The sequence below is a fragment of the Jaculus jaculus genome, chromosome 5 (genome assembly GCF_020740685.1).
Source record: "Jaculus jaculus isolate mJacJac1 chromosome 5, mJacJac1.mat.Y.cur, whole genome shotgun sequence".
Taxonomy (NCBI): Eukaryota; Metazoa; Chordata; class Mammalia; order Rodentia; family Dipodidae; genus Jaculus; species Jaculus jaculus.
In genome coordinates this window covers 153,228,225-153,243,559 of record NC_059106.1, presented here as the reverse complement: position 1 = coordinate 153,243,559, position 15,335 = coordinate 153,228,225, and the positions used below count along the sequence as shown (strand labels likewise).

Genomic DNA, 15,335 nt, shown 5'->3' with positions numbered 1-15,335 from the left:
CTACAATTTTGTTAAGCACATAATTCTTATCCATTAAAGGATCCATTCTTTTGTTGACCGAGGAAGTCCAAAGGGAACAGAGTGTTTCAAGAAAGTATTATTTAGCCAAACAGTTAATAGGAAAGAGAGCGTCCCACTTGCAAGTACATTGAAGTGGTGGCACTTAAATTGCTTTCTCTTCACGAGAAAGGCACCTCTCGGTAGTAAGTTGCTCATCTTTAATTGAACCTCAAATATTTAAGCCGCTAGCAAACTCTTGAGAAGCTTCCCATCCCTCCTTAAATACTATCATTCAAACTGAAAAACAAATACATTACATTCTGCCATATACAAATAAGCCTACCTATGGAATAAGATCAAGTTGGTAAAATATCCAAAGTTTAATGCCAAGACTGGCAAACTAGGGCCCTAAGATCAATTCTAAGAGCTATTTGTTTTTATGAATGAAGCATTACAGGGATAATGACACACCCAGTCATTTACATATTGACTACAGCTATCTTGCTCCAAGAGCAGCTGTTAAAGAGACCAGATGCCCAACATACCACAACATGGTTGCCTTCTGTCTTTCCCTGAAATGGTCTGCCCATGCCTCCTTAGTGTTAGCCCTCTTACTTGGGATATCTTACCAATTTCCCTGTATAAAAACTTGGGAGAAGGGTAAAAGAAGTACCAGACATCTTGGATGAGACTGGGTCAAACACAGGTTCTAATGTGGGTTGAGTACATCATTTGTGTGTAACTTTTTGTATGTCAACATACCTCAGTAAAATATTTTTTAAACGAATTTGGGAGTTAGCCCATCAAAGTGCTGAAAGGAAATTGGAAGGATTAAAAGAGCCTGTTTTGGCAACTAAGCCAGATGGTTCTCCCCTGCACTTCTGTTGTAAGAACCTCAAATGAGATCACGGGTGCCTCGGGCTGGAAGGTGGGGGAGTGTCTCATGGAAACCTTCCAGTGGGAGTCAAGGTTTGCACTGTTCACTTCAGAAAGCAAACTTGACTCTTAAAGGCTAATGAAGAGGAAAGGAAGAAGAAGTGTTTGTTAACTTAGGTAAAATGAAATGCTGGTCTCCACGAAAACTTTCTATTTAAAAAACAATTGCAGATGTCATCAATAAATAATTTCACTTGCAAAGAATAGAAATATGGTTTTTAGTAATATGTAAAAACCTGGACTATATTGTGTATTTGAACAGGGGCATATGAAATAAAGCTTTTTCTATTGTCTCTTTTTTAGTTATGCCTTCAAAATTGATTCAATAGGGGCGGCGACACCAGAGCGAGTGGAGCGTCCGGGGGGCCCCGGGTGGCGGCGGCGGCGCAGAAGAGGAAGGCGGCGGCTCTCCCGCACGCGGCCCGGCCCGTCCCGCGAGCTTGCGGCGGTCCAGCGGCCCGGTCCGGCCCCGGGTCGGTCTTCCGCCGCCGCCGCCATGGCCCGGCCGCTCGCGCCCAGCTCGCAGAAGGCGCTGCTGCTGGAGCTAAAGGTCCCTGCAAGAGGAACCGGTGGAGGGCTTCCGCGTGACGCTGGGGGACGAGGGCGACCCGTATAACTGGGAGGTGGCCATCTTCGGACCCCGCCGGCTCGCCTCAAGTTCCCCATCGACTACCCTTCCTCTCCACCAGCCTTCCGGTTCCCGACCAAGATGTGGCACCCGAACATCTATGGGACAGGCGACATGTGCATCTCCATCTTGCATCTTGATGACCCTCAAGAGTGGGGAGCTGCCCTCGGGGCGGTGGAACCCCCACACAGAACGTCAGCGCCATCCTGCTGGGTGTGATGATATCCCTGCCGAACGAGCCCAACACCTTCTCGCCCGCCAACGTGGGCGCCTCAGCGATGCACAGGAAGCGGAAGGAGAGCAAGGGCCAGGGCCGCGAGTGCACGGACATCATCCGGAGGCAGGTCCTGGGCACCAAGGTGGACGCCCCGCGCGGTGCTGTGAAGGTGCCCGCCACGCTGGCCGAGCACTGCGCGGAGACCCAGGCGCCGGCGCCCGAGGAGGGCTCGGACCTCTTCCACGATGACTACCAACGAGGACGGGGAGGAGGAGGAGGAGGCCGCCGACAGCTGCTTCGGGGACGACGAGGATGACTCCGGCGCCGAGGAGGCGTCCTGACACAGCAGCCCCCCCCCAAAATGAACTCACAGATTTCACCTCGCTAGGACCCGTGTGGGCCTCGGGCGCAGACTACCTCGCGGAGGCCTCGTGCACGCTCCGGAGGAGGAGCAGCGGCCCGCGCGTGGGGCAGACCCCACTCCCCAGGCCCCCCAAACCAGGAGACAACGGGCCCAGGGCCAAGACTGCCAGCTGTGGCAGCCAGAAACTCAGGGCCTGCGGCTCCCCTGCTTCCTGTGTGAAATTAAATAAAACAGCTTTGTGAGAAGGCCCAGGGGGGGAAAAAAAATTGACTCAATAGATGTCAACCATCTAAAGGGATTTATTATTCTTCTTCTTCTTATTATTATTTATTATTTTGTAAACTTGTCTTCATGGTGTGAATTAAAGAAAACAATGCTGGAGAGATGGCTTAGCAGTTAAGGCACTTGCCTGTAAAGCCAAAGGACCTAGGTTTGATTCCCCGAGACCCACATAAACCAGGTGCACAAGGTGGCACATGCACCTGGAGTTTGTTTGCAGTGGTGGCTGGAGGCCCTGGAGCACCCATTCTCTCTCTGTATCATAAATAAATAAAAATAATTAAAAAAAAAAAAAGAAACAAAGAAAACAAAGTCTCAAGCTTCTACAGTAAGTTTGCCAGAGGCACTCCTGTGGATTAATTCAATACACTCATAAAGGACGTTTACCTGTCAGTTGAATGGGAGAAGATCGTGTGAAGGGGATAACGGAAGCGGGAGAGCAGAGGCTGCAGGAGGGGCTGTGTGGAACGAAGTAGCTAAGCAGGGAACATAAGCTGTCATCTGGGGGACACACCTTTCCCTGGCAGGTTCTTTGATGCTCAGACCCAGAGAGCGAGGCAGTGCAAGGGCCCACAAACCTCCCCATGAGAAGCGCAGAATCCGCATGTGGGGAATCTGTCCTGGGAAGAGCTGGAATCATAAAACTAACGTCAGCCAACTGAGACTTTGCCACTTACTGAAGCCTCTCGCTGATTCCGGTTAGAAGCAAGACAGCCTTTGTGTGACAGGCAGTCGCCTGCCTTGGCAAGGTTAGAACCGGCCTCTGACCCAGTCTCCTCCAAGAAGGCTGCAAGCCAGTCCTCAGCTGCCGCTCCCCGCTTCTCCTTCAGGTTTCCCCTGGCTTAGTGAGGCAGGACTCGGAGGTTCAGGAGAGGACCCCAGAGTTTGTGAACCCCAATTTTGGGTCTTATTTTTAATAAAAAATGATTTAGAAATGAACTCAAGAAGGATAAATTATGAACTATTGAGTTTATTTAGAGAGGAATCACAAGTTGTGGGGTTCATTTAAGGGAAACTGGGGCCTAGGAGAAAGGCTAGAGCAGAGCCACAAGTATGTGGAAGGTAAGAAACACATACTCCTGTGGAAAACACAGCATGGACTGTGAGCTTTGCTCAAGAGAAACTGAGGTCTTTAGGGAAAGACTGGAGATGAGCCACAGGCACATGGGTGGTAGAAACTCAGAGCTCACCTAGGAAGACTTGTGAGACACACACACACACACACACACACACACACACACACACACACACACACGGCATCTGCCCTGGCCCTCCCGGTGGAGGAAAGTTAAAAGAGCAAACAGTGCCTCCTTAAGGAAGACTCGCAGGGAGAAAAGATCAAAGCAGAGACCAAGAAACTCCAATGAGAACTGAGTAGTAAAAGAAGGTTACACCCATGGTCACCCCAAGTTTAGAGAAATGACACGGGTAGCAGACCCAGAGTTTAAAGAAAGCACCCACACAGTAGATCTAGAGTGTAAGGGAAATACACATGTGGTATTGGAGAACACTGGGGCTGGGGAAATAGCTTGGGGAGTAAGAGCTGAGCCACATGCACAAGCATGAGCACCTGAGTTCAGTCCCAGCGCCCACACGGAAAGCTGAACGTGGCCACACACGTCTGAAATCCTAGCGCTGGGAGGAGGGAGAAGACTGCTGAGCCCGCTGGTCAGCCAATCTGCCTGAAAGTCAGTGAGTTCAGGTTCAGTAAGAGACCTTGTCTGGAGAAATAAGCCGGAAGAGTGATGGAGGTCACCCAGTGTCCTCCTCTGGCTTTGACACTCACGTGCACAGGGGGCATGTATCTGCACACACACGTGCATTCATCAGGCACACACACACACACACACACACACACACATGCATACCCATATGCACACTTAAAAAAATATTCAAGTCAATGCAGCCAAATGTACTATAGCCTAAAGGGGCAATTGGAGGTCAGAGAAGGAAAAGTTAATTTAAACTTGGAAAATGTTCTAAAGCTTTACTGGAATGGGCTTTAAAAAAAAAAAAAAGATGCTTTTAAAAAGGAGGAAAATATGCTTGTAAATTTGAAGACCATTTGGGTCCTTAAAATTCTACAGTGGCTGGGCATGGTGGTGCACGCCTTCAATCCCAGCACTCGAGAAGGAAAGGTAGGAGGATTGCTGTGAGTTCGAGGCCACCGTGAGACTCCATAGTGAAATCCAGGTCAGCCTGAGCAAGAGTGAGACCCTTCCTCGTAAAACCAAAACAACAACAACAAAAACTCTAGAGTGTAAGAGAAATACACATGTGATAGATTCAGAGACCAGAGGAAAGTCATACATGTAATTGAAGTGAGAAATTACTATGAAGCAGAGACAAGCAGAAAATTACCCAGACCAAGAAACAATGCTTTGCTCACCCCCTCCCAGGCCTGGCTGTTGGTGGGGGGTTGGGGGGAGACTACCAGGTTTCCAAGAAGAGATCACAGAGCAGGGTGAGGAAGAACAGAGAGAAAGAGAGAGCAAAAAAGCATGGACAAACCTTTACAGTCAATTGAAAATGGATTCTTGCATCACATTCAGGTATGTGAAGGGAAGACAGGACTATGGATTTGAAGGGTAGGCTCCAGGGCCAGCCCACCTTTGTAGAGAAGGCAGCTTACCCAGGTAGTGTGTTAGATTGTGGGCAGCCGGGGCATTGCAGCTGTTGTAGATGAGTGTCCAAGCAGACCCGAATTCTATTCCTACCATGACAGGTGGCAGTTTTCTTGGCTTCCTCTGTGGGCTTCTGTTCCTAACTAAAACTGCCTAAAAGAAGCTAGCTTTCTCCTGAGTCTCCTACGTTAGCACACCTGTGGGCCGACCCTTCCTGAGTGAGCCTCCCTGCCTGCCCGCCAACCAGCTCTCTCCCTTATACGCGAGTCTGATGGCGAGGCTCATCCTAATGGGTGCTTGATCCACATAAATGGGTATATGGCCCCCTTGGTGAGCTCTTGGCTCTTCCCCTGTTTGAGGGGGAATTCTTGGTCTCCCCCCCCCACCTTGCCAGCCTAGCTGGGAGGGGGCAGATTTCTTAGTATCCTTGTAGTTTCCTGCTTTGCTTTCCGTGGGTGCATGCTCGGGCATGTCTTGATGTCAGGGACATTTTCTCGGTCTTGCCTCTGCCTTCCCAGCCAGGTTTCCCTTTGGCTTGAGCTTCCCAGCCAGCCTTCCCTCTGGATGCTAACTCTCCCTCCAATAAATCTTCCACTTCATCAGTTACCCTTCTGAGTCCATGTTTCACTTCTTTGATAACTTGGATATAAGGACCCAAAGTTGGCGGTCCACAGTCCTGTGGTCTCCTGCATCTTTGTGGACATTTAATCCCTCTCTGGACTTCAAAAATCAAAACCCCTCCTAAATCCTTCCCTGGAAGCCCAGCAAATGACAAGCTGCTGGAGAGAGAGAGCACAATTCGCCTCCCCACTGTAGGCTCTCAGGCCTGGCAGACTTGAGCCTTGGGAAAGCAAAGTACACTTAACTTGGATGAGGGTTTGAAAGTTTTATATTACTTGGAACTAGATTTTTATTATGGTTTACATCTTAAATACCCCTCAAATGCCCATATGCTCAAGTTGTGGCACCAGCCTGTGGTGCTACTGGGAGCTGGTGGAACCTTTGGGAGGTAGAGCCTGGTTGAGGGAAATTAGGTCATTGGAGGTGTTCCTTTGCATATTGGCACCTCAACCCTTTCCCCTCTTGCTTTGCTTCCCAACTGCAAGCTTCCCAAACATCTTCAGCTTTGCACACAGTTTACCACAGGCTTAACACAACAGGCCTCAGCAACTATGGACAAAAACCCCTGACACCAAGAGCCAAGGTGAATGTTTCTTTCTTCAAATTGATTAAGTCATGTATCCCATCATAAATACTGACCAGCATATCCTTTCACTATCTGAAAATAGAATCTTCTAGGGAGATATAAGCCAAAATCAGGAAAGGAAGAGCTAAGATGTAGCCTAATGGGATAAAGTGGTTTTCTACTTCGCCTCCAGACAAGTTCCACCCATCCAAAAAAAAGAAAAACGGTTATGAGCTGGAGAGATGGCTTAGCGATTAAGGCATTTGCCTGCAAAGCCAAAGGACCGCAGGTCAATTCGCCAGGACCCATGTAAGCCAGATGCATAAGGTGGTTCATGCATCTGGAGTTCGATTGCAGTGGCTGGAGGCCTTTGTATGCCAATTCTCTCTCTCTCTCATTAAAACAATCACACACACAAAAAGAAGTGTCATTAGTATTCCATTTACAATAAAGAAAGAGAACCCTGGGGCTTCTTCAGTCGCCACAGAGCAGGGTCAGCAGGCAGCCTGAGGGCAGATAGGCTGTGGGCTCCCATCTGCAGCATGGGTCTCTCAACTGTGGCTCGGGGTCTAAACATCACCTAGAAGAAGGTAAATATGCCATACTTTTATGTATCACCAAATCCATCCACACGCTCAGTAAAGTCTTTCAAAAACACGAATCACAGTAAGAGGAAACGAAAGATGGCAGATCCACGGTTTCCCTTCCTTTACAGTTGCACTAGCTGCTTTCTCATTTCTGTGACAGAAGTGAGAATTGTCTTTAATGAGCTGGAAAATAACATTAACAAAGAAAAATATTGCTCTAAATTTAGTTATCCCTAGTTTTGCTGTGTTCAATACTATAGCCACTGGCCATATGTATCTGTTCTAACCTCAATTAATTAAAGTTGTAGATAAAGTTACCATTAGTTTGGAAGTGATTGCCATGTTGAGTGTATATAAAACAGTTTCAATAAAACAGAATCAATCTAATCAGTAACCCTGAGCCACAGACTTCTTCTTCGATCATCCCAATGCACCTGTTAAAGTGGAAGGAAATGCAGACCTGATATGGACATTCATTGACAAGGAAGACTAAACTTGAGCATTCAAGTATAAAGCTTAGAAGCACTCAAGACAAAAACAGCAAGAGCACCATGAGAAGTTACATTCTTTTCTGCAGAATTTAGTCCCAATCTGTGTAGGTAGGACCTAGGTAGGTTCTTAACATGTGAATTGTTGTGCCAGGGTAAGCGAAGCTTTACTCCGAGGCCATAGGTTGTTTGTAGGTGAATCCTGTACTGGAGCCAGGTCACCCTCCTACGGTGAGCTGCTGGTCAAGGAGACCCACGATGCCCTCAAAACAATGGAGGCCATTGCCAGTGCACTGAGTTACCCGCCAGAATGAGATGATAAGACGTTATTGCTGAAGACAGCAGAGATGGGATGCAGGGCACTGAGACATCAAGCTGAAACTGACAGGAAGTCCATCTCCGTGCTGGATCTCTGGCAGAGCGCTAGAAAGCATATGCAGCCCGCTACGGGAAACAAAAACACATCGGCAAGAACAGCAGATCCTGGCAGCCACAGAATCAACCAGCCAGACAAGATATACCCAATGATGCATCATGACCCCTAAGTAAGGGGGAAATTAACTGCTTTCTGATTGGATAAGAGGCTCCACTAAGTGGAAGGGAATTTGCCCGTGGTATTGGGAATTGAGTTGAAAACCTGTGACTTGGAAGGTCATAGGCTCCAGAGGGAAGCTTCCACTGTCCGATGGACAAGCAGAGATGTTATGCCCATCAAGTAGCCTCCTCAGTGTGTATGTTTAAACCTTCTGATTAATGCTGTTCTCACTTTTGGTTAGAGAACCTTCTTTGTACAGATGGTGGCAAATACCAAGGTGTCCCATGATTTATTAAAATAACAAGAATAAGAGAAAGCCCAGGGCTTAGAACTGGACCAGTCATCTCTCTCACACCTACCAGGATTCAGAGAACATCACAGAGGTAGTTGTGGAAAGAATGTGAGTGCTTCTTTTACTCCTGGCTAGAGAAGCCGCCCTATGGAGATGATGGTAGACACTGGGGAGATTTCAAATTCATCAGAGTAGACAGTAAGAGGCTGTCAAGAGCTCAACACTAAAGGAGATTTCTTTCATGCTCTCCAAGGCTCAGGGGACATTGCAGAAGAGGGGGCAGAAACAATGTAAGAGCCAGAGGATGTGTGGGCATGCTTTGAGGCACTGTCCTCCAGGCATGAACTCACTGGTGCAATCATGACCTCACAGTAGTTACCATTACCTGCACAACGCCAGCAGGGTTCTGAGCCCATCAACATGCTGACATGGATGGTGGGGAAGAACAAAAGGAATGAGACAACTAAACAGGAAGGACTTCCTTAAAAGGGGAGTGTCCTCAGGGGATGGGAGTGGGGGGAAAGGGGACAAAAGAAGGATAAAGGGATGTGACCACAATCAAATTACTATATGATCATATATTAAAGTGAACAATAAAAAGTTTTAAAAATTATTTTAATCTTTATACATTTGACCTATTGTGAACGAAGAAAGTATACATTATCAGAGGCTTGAAAAAAGTACAATATTATTTCTTATTTATTTGTTCATTTCAGTTTTATTCTTTGAGATAAGGTCTTCAGTTTTATTCTTTGAGATACAGTCTTTGAGCCTCAGCTGGCCTGGAACTCACCATCCAGGCCAGGCTGGCTTAGAACTCGTATGAATCCTCCTGCCTCTGTATCTTGAGACCAGGAGTTATAGGCATGAGCTACCATGCTTAGCTCTCATTACTCATGTTAGAGTCGGGCCGGATTCCCTTGATATTTTATTCTGAAACGGCCTTTTATGGCCTAAAGACAAGCAAAAATATGGAGTTGCAAAACTTCTTCCTAGAAGCTTGAGTGTGCTTCAGAACACTGGCAAACCGGAAACCCTCACCCCTGGGGATTTAAAACCTCCAGTCCAGTGATCTCATGGATTTAGTGGGTCTTTTTTCTTCAGCCATTTCTATGATCTCTCTACTCAACACAGGGTGTATTTTGTATCACATTCTTTCCCCATAACTGTCATTTTTACTTCCCTTTTATATGATTCACCACTTTATGACATTAAGTCCATATTAGTTACATATGTCGATGTTACTGTGCATTTTGAAAAGGAAAGAACATTCAGGAATACTTTGTGTATTTGTGTCATCTTAGAAGTCTGAAAAGCTGAGTGATCTGTTACTTTGGACAAGAAAAGTCATCAAGTTTCAAAGATCAAAGAACAAAAGCTGAATAAATCTTTGTCAAATTTAAATTTTTCTCTAGAAAAGAAGATATAGTCGATTAGATCATCAAAAGCCACCTTTGTTATCTAGTGCAGATTTGTTCACGCTTCAGTAATCTGTTCTAACGACTAGTCAGGATGTGTTATGTAATCTTACCTTCCTGGAGCTGAGGAGCCTGCTCGGCAGGTGGAAGGACTTACTGCCAAGATGAGGGGCTGAGACCATGTGAGTTTGGTTCCCAGCAACCCTGTTGTGCATGGTCACACACGTCTGTAACCTCAGCCCTGTGGAGACCAAAGAACCGAGGATTGCTGGCGCTTCAGAAAATCACAGTTCCAAGTTCAGAGAGTAACTTCTCAAGGACATGTATAGATGAGTGACAGAAGGACGTCTTATGCTCCTCTCTGGCCACCACATATGATTTTGTACATACACATGCATACCACACACGCCCACCATCACCACCACCATCGCCACCTCCACACCTATTACACACTCATGTGCAACTGTGCATACACATGCTGTTGCTGTTAGCTTCGCACTGTGGCAGAAAACACCTAACCAAGAGCAGCTTGTGGGAGGAAAGGGCTTATTTTGGCTTACAGACTTGAGGGGAAGCTCTATGGGGAACCATAGCATGAGCAGAGGGTGGAAAAACATCCTGGCCAACATTAGGTGGACAACAGCAGCAGGAGAGTGTGTCAGACCCTGGCATTCAAAGCAAGTAAGTTTGTGGGGGACAACTGAATCAAACAACCACATACGCGTAACACACACACCATCATTACCACCACCACACAAACTACACATGCAAAAAATAAAATAACTTTATCTTCCTACAATGGAAAACAATCTGTATTTAAACTATTGAATTGTCAGCTGGGCATGGTGGCTCCTGCCTATAATCCCAACATTTAGGAGGCTGAGGTAGGAAGATCACTGTAAAATCAAAGCCAGCCTCAGATACAGAGTGAGTTCTAGGCTCACCTGGGCTAGAGTGAGACCCTGAATCACGAAAAATAAAAAAGGCACAAGAAGACAGAAAATAAAGTACAGATTGTTATTATTATTTTAAAACGTTTCAATGGATCATGAGAAGACTGAACCGGCAAAGACCCTTTACGAGTATTGTGGCCACTAACACAGAGCCACACTTTATCCCCATTCCGGAGTAGAGAAGCCAGTAAGGAAGCAGGTTTGCTAGAAAATTCTACCTTTGGGCTTTTGGATGTTTATTGTGGCTTACAGCTATATGGTTTTGAAAGACTTCTGAAGTTAAATGATTACTAAAAAGAGCACTGTTTTCAAAAGCTGGGCATGGTTACAAATGCTTATAACCCAAGGGCCGAGAAGGTAGAGATGGGCAGATCCCTGTGGCTCACTGGCGACCCAGTTGAGCCCACTTATCAAGGTCCAGGTCACGACAGACCCTGTCTCAAAAAACGGTGGGAAGCTCCTGAGGCATGATGTTCTGTGGCTCACACATGCATGCCACATACATGCACACACACACACACATACACACACACACACACACACACACACACACACACACAAAAGACAATGCTCTTGGCAGCTGGGGAGATGGCTCAGCAGGTAAAAGCACTTGTCACTTGTTTCACCAGCACGCGGCCCTGAATTCAATCCCCAAAAACCACATAAACATCCAGGCATGTCCACATATGCCTGTACCCTCAGCACTGAGGGGTCAGAGACGGGAGGATCCCCAGAGCTCCTTTGTCAGCCATTCTAACAAAAACAAAACAAAACAAACAACAACAACAAACAGGAAGCTACAAGGTCAGTAAGAGATTGACTCAGGGAAACAAGGCAGAAGGGGATACCTGACATCTTCCTGGGGCCTCTGAACACATACACATAGGACAAACACATGCATACAACACACACACCACCACCACCACCACCACCACCACCACCTACTACTACTACTACTACCTATACACACCGAAAAAAAGAAAATGTTTCTTTTCATGTTTTCAGAATGTACAATTTTAACTCTTGGAAACTATGATTAAATGGGGAGAAATTGTTGAGAAGCAGCGACAGTAGAGTGCACAGCAGTGAAGCATCTCCATCACACCCTCCAAGGCTCAGGGACTACTGGGGAAGAGATGGCAGAAAGAATATAAGAGCCATGCATAATCAGGAGGGGAAAATGATGACATCAAACAAAGCGGAGACTAGTAGGAAGGAAGAAGGGATTCAGTGGAGGGGTAGGAAAAGGGAGAGAAAAGGAGGGTGGACTACCATCATGCTATATTGTGTGTATGCACAGAGGTTGTCAGTACAATTGTTTAAATAAATTAATCTAAAAAATAAATGGGAATTATTTTTGTTGTTTTAAACTTTTTATTGACAATCTCTATGTATTCCGATCGTAATTATCCTCCACAACCTTCCTTTGTCCCATTCTCTCACATGCCCCCCTCCCTGAACCCTTTCTTCTAAAAAGAAATGGTTAGTATACCTCTAGCCTCTTTCTACAATTGAAGAAAGGATTAGGGAATCTGACATTGGATAACTAATTAGTGGTCAGCAATTTAAGGAACTGAAAATTTTTTTTGTTTATTTTTATTTATATATTTATTTGAGACCGACAGAGAGAGAAAGAAACAGAGAGAGAGATTGGGTGCATCTGGCTTTACATGTGTTGTGGGGAATCAAACCTGGGTCCTTTGGCTTTGCAAGCAAGAGCCTTATCTGCTAAGCCTTCTCTCCAGCCCAAGAGTGGACTTTTGATGACTAGTTCTGTTCTTAACTCGTAGGCACTGCTTTAATTGGTATGACCAGTGTTCTACTCTTTTTTTTTTTTTAATTTTATTTATTTGAGAGCGATAGAGAGAGAAGGAGGGAGGGGGAAAGAGAGAGAGGGAATGGGCGCGCCAGGGCCTCCAGCCACTGCAAACGAACTCCAGACACGTGTGCCCCCTTATGCATCTGGCTAACGTGGATCCTGGGAAATAGAGCCTCGAACCGGGGTCCTTAGGCTTCACAGGCAAGCGCTTAACGGCTAAGCCATCTCTCCAGCCCCAGTGTTCTACTCTTAAGGGTGAGGTGAGTTACCAGCAAGAGTTTTCAAAGCTGACCAGGGCATCAAAGCAGAAATGAAGATCTTCATGCCATCATTCTAATGTGATCAAGGAGAGAACATCTTCCACAGAAAACACTGGAAATAAAATCACGCTGACAATGTTCTCAAGACATATTCCAGAACTCGAATGTTAAAATAAAATGACTACCACTTCAGGGCTGGGGAGATGGCTCAGTGAGCGCAGCATTCGCTGCACAAGCACAAGTGCCTGAGTTCAAATCTCCAGAAACCACATAAGAGCCAGTTGCTGTGGTGGGTGTCCAACATGTCTACAGCAAAAAAGAAAGAAAGAAAGAAAAAGAAAGAAAGAAAGAAAGAAAGAAAGAAAGAAAGAAAGAAAGAAAGAAAGAAAGAAAGAAAGAAAATAAGGAAGGAAGGAAGGAAGGAAGGAAGGAAGGAAGGAGGGAGGGAGGGAGGAGGAAAGGAAAGGAAAGGAAAGGAAAGGAAAGAAAAGAAAAGAAAAGAAAAGAAAAGAAAAGAAAAGAAAAGAAAAGAAAAGAAAAGAAAAGAAAAGAAAAGAAAAGAAAAGAAAAGAGAAGAGACAGGAGAATCTTCTGGGAGTTCACAGGCCCACTGTGAACACAGCCATAAACAACGACGAGAGAGCCTGCCTCACCCCAGGCGGAAGGCGAGAACTGGTAGCTGGGCCTCCATACGTGTGCTATGGCACACGTGCCCCTCACCCCCGTCGCACGGCACTTCAAATGCTGCAGCAGAGCTGTGGCCTGTACGTTGGTAGCGGCGAATAAAGATTTCCAGTCCTGCTCTGTACAACCTTGTAATCTTTGCCTTGGTAGGTGATGAGAAAGACCAAATATGTCCCGTGTGGAGATATGAAACTCAAAACGACAACATCACTTCTCTGCTCTGTCTTTGAATTGCTTATGTTGAAAAAAAGACTACACGGAGGTTTCTTCCATTGAAGATGGCCGTGTGTGTGTGTGTGTGTGTGTGTGTGTGTGTGTGTGTGTGTGTGTGTATTCAAAGGAAGGAACATCTAAATACTTATTCAGCACATATATAATGTATGTATATATAGTGCATATATATATATAATATATCACACACATATATATGTTATATATATGCAAGAACTACAAACAGACTTTCCCTTTTCATTGTATAGACGTTATGACATCAGACTTCTGAAGAAAGTCTCAAATCTGTCCTCAATGAGTCCCAGTGGTACCCGTGTTCCACCTCACAGCAAGCTGTTTGCGATGGCACTGCAAAGTTGTCGCCTAAAGAGCTTGCTCCCCACGGATCCCTGGGCTCCACCCTGCTGGACTTTCCAATGTGCTCTTGGGGATGCTGAGGCGGCTGGTCCAAGGGCCACCATCTGAGGAGCCGAGTGAGAATGGAAGGAACCGCGGTGGTCACGGACCCTGTGCACGAGGACAGCGGAGCACAGAGAACAATTATGACCCAAGAGGAAGGTGATCTAGGGCTCCCCCAGCATGAGCAGTGCGCGTGATTGCGCGCCGCGCCCTGCCCTCCTCCCGCGGTTTCCTGCAGACCCTGCCTCGCTGTCCTCTCCACTCCCTTATCAAGAAAACTTAGGAGACTTTGATATGGGCAGAAGAGGAGACTGCGTTTCCTGTCATGTAGCCTTCTGTGGTGTCTCTGGTTTTTATGGCCTTTCAGCTGATTTACAGCTTTGCGAGTTGGTAGAACTGGTACCAATGATAATGACTAATCTGAAGAAATGAAAGTGAACTGATCCTCTTAAAATACAGTAGATTAGGGGCCCAGTCCTTGCCCATAACAGCTGCCAGCACCTGCCAGTGGGAGTCTGGGAGAAGACTTACTGAAAACATGTTGACTTTTAAATATTTTTGTTTTTATTTACTTTTTTAAAAAACATATTTTATTTATTTATTTATTTGAGAGAAAGAGGGAGAGAGAAAGAGAGAATGGGTGCGCCAGAGCTTCCAGCCAATGCAAAGGAACTCCAGATGATGCGCCCCCTTGTGCATCTGGCTTACTTGGGTCCTGGAGAATGGAACGGGGATCCTTTGGCCTTTGAAGGCAAACGCCTTAACCGCTAAGCCATCTCTCCAGCCCTGTATTTATTTATTTATTTATTCATTCATTCATTCATTCATTCATTTAGAGAATTGGCATGCCAGGGCCTCCAGCCACTGCAAAGGAATTCCAGACCCATGTGTTAGCTTTTGCATCTGGTTTACCTGGGTCCTGGGGAATCGAACCTGGGTCCTTTGGCTTTGCAGGCAAGTGCCTTAACATCTGAGCCGTCTCCCTGGCCCCATGGTGTCTTTTAACATCACCTCTGGAGCCTTGAAGCCTCATGTCTGACTTGGCCAGAGAACCAGCCACTGCAGGCCTCATGAGGACAGACTAGAGAGACCTGAGCCAGGTACCTGGGGAAGAGGCCTAGCCTCGGGGCTCTCTGAGCTGTGGGTGAGGAACCTCCCCACCGCGGGGCTGGCTCCTTATATCAGTCATGGCCCTGGAGTGTGGGCCCTCAGCACTGTGCCTCCTCCCCTCCAGTTTCCTACTGCCTCTGAGGCAAATCACCCTAAACTTGGTTTAAAACAGTCCAGATTCACCCTCTCACAGTTGCAAGGGCCAAACTCAGACATCTGCCTCACTGGGCTATAGTTCAGCTGGGGTATGGCTGCTCCCTCCGAGATACTCCAGAGGCCCCACACCCCCACCCATGACCCATCTTCCACCTTCAGAGCCCGCAGC

At 46.5% G+C, this 15,335-nt stretch overlaps 1 pseudogene; it reads left to right on the top strand.

Annotated features, from left to right (window-relative positions):
• The first annotated feature begins 1,432 nt into the window (after positions 1-1,432).
• LOC101595128 lies at positions 1,433-2,388 on the top strand (annotated as a pseudogene).
• Positions 2,389-15,335: the final 12,947 nt, after the last annotated feature.